General features: G+C 41.2%; 1 pseudogene across 1 annotated transcript in view; it reads left to right on the forward strand.

The window, feature by feature from the left end:
- LOC311236399 (follistatin-A-like) overlaps positions 1 to 1,341 on the forward strand; it is a 16,275-nt pseudogene extending 14,934 nt beyond the window's left edge. The window contains exon 6 of the transcript XR_014621085.1: positions 1 to 1,341. This exon is cut by the window's left edge and continues 1,376 nt beyond it. The product of XR_014621085.1 is annotated as a follistatin-A-like (transcript).
- The last annotated feature ends 735 nt before the right edge of the window (positions 1,342 to 2,076 follow it).

Raw genomic sequence — 2,076 nt, forward strand, 5'->3', positions numbered from 1 at the left:
CAGCTCTGGAGCCAGATATGCACCACAGTTGGGGTTAAAAATCTAAATGTTCCGGTCCTGTGTAAATCTCATATAATCTGTAATCTCCTGAATGTTTACTGTTTTGAAATGTTTTATTATTTATGCCTTTATACTAAAGTGTCTTACTATGTGTCTGTCTGTTCTATTCTAAGCGTCCCCTGTTGAATTAAACCGAATGCTTATGTGTGAGGGATGTAAAAAGAAAAAAGAAAATAAAAAGAAAATGGATACAGTAAACAGGGTGCATGATGGGAGGTTTTGACGTGGTGCAAAAGCGTAAGGGTTCCTCTAGTTCAGCTATTTCCCAACTGGAGCTAAATGGATAGTATTAACCCTATCAGATGTATGCTTTTTGTAATGTTTCTCCTCAGAATTCTGTCATACAATTCTACAACTCTATAGTTGCTCACTCCTACGCAGAGCTTTCCACACCTGGACGTTCACACAGCCTGAAACAGATCTGCCCCAAGTGCCTTATAACTGTAACAATTGACGGTTTGTGACCACATTATTCTTTAAAGAAAATTACGATATTGAATTGACTGTACATAGTATCACAAATGACCAAATATTAAAGGAACACGCCAACATTAGGGCAAATGCGCATACCGTCTTCTCCAGAGTCAGACAAGAAGATATATACCAATTTTCTTCTCTGTGCGTTCAGTAGAAAATCTATCTAGCTGCAACGCAGCCTAGCTTAGCACAAATGGCTGGGCTAGCTTTCAGCCAGATAGCTTTTTCCCATAATGTTGGCGTGTTCCTTTAAGTTTGTATGAACATTTATGAGTTATGCAGTGATATACAGTAGTTGTCAAGGAAAGTAAACAGACCATCTTTTCTGCAGAAGGAAACAATACCTTTATGATGTTGAGTATTGTTGCCATGCAACACAGGTGAATGAACATGGCGGTCGCAGACACCCGTAAAGTGAAATATTGTTGCTTTTCGACTTCTTTTTGGTTTGTATTTCTAAAGTAGACTTAAAAAGATAGAGGGGAACAATTTGTAGAATATTAAAGAAATAAGTTAGCTTACTTCCTCTTGGGACAGACATGTTTGACAGTGAAACGTATGTCCAACTCTCTGCATAGGATTGTGCTCTACAGTACATAGCTTTCAGCGGCCCAGTGGCCATTGTGACATCTCCGTCATTAAGAGTGTTTCTCAAAATGTGAGATGACACACCTGAAATGGTTCATCTACAATGAAAAGGCTTGTCCTGTGGAACTCAACCACTGTTGTTAACCATTCTCCAGTAGGCTTTCCTCATTATAATGTGAAATAGTGATAAATCGTTGTTTGTAAAATGCACATGAATTCCTTTGTACGATTGTGTTTGCAAGCTTGTGCTTATGTGTGTGTGTGTGCGCGCATGTGAATGTGTACGTGCCTTGCGCGCGAGTGTGTGTGGGGGGTGGTCTTCATTTCAGTGAGAAACCATGACTTCACTGAAGTATTGTTAGTACAATGTTTATTCAATTACCGGTTGACCACACAGTCTTGTCTCGCCACTGCAGTAGACCACTGTGCTTCACTGACTTTCAACTCAACTCAGTGGAAAACCACCACAAAATATTAAATGAATTTGCCGGTGATGAAACACCCTATTCTCAATCAATTCTCAGTGGATACCACCTCCCAGGCCCCCTTTCAATGAAAATGTAACTTTTATGTGTCACACACGACTTCCTGTTGTAAAAATACCCAGTGAATGTTTGGGTGTTGAGCCAGAGTTTGTGGTATTGTATTGCGTGTTGGGGTACACTGAACCATATGTGGGCTACATACAGGAAGGTGCATTTTATTTTGTACAGGAGTAAACTGCTGTGGTCTCTGCAGAGTTGACCGTAAGCAGAAGTTCCTCACGTGCCAAGAGCAGAACATTCCAGCACAGTTCCTACCGCCAATGTTGAGGAAGAGGAGGAGAGAAAAGAGAGAGAAAAAGGGGGGTGGGGGGTAGAGGAGGAGGAGAAGAAGGGAGGGATGGCGAGACAAGAGAGAGATGGAAAGGAGGGAAAGAAAGGGAGACTAAAGAGGGGAAGAGGAGATAGA

Source organism: Notolepis coatsorum, assembly GCF_963971535.1.
Source record: "Notolepis coatsorum genome assembly, chromosome: 11".
Lineage (NCBI taxonomy): Eukaryota > Metazoa > Chordata > Actinopteri > Aulopiformes > Paralepididae > Notolepis > Notolepis coatsorum.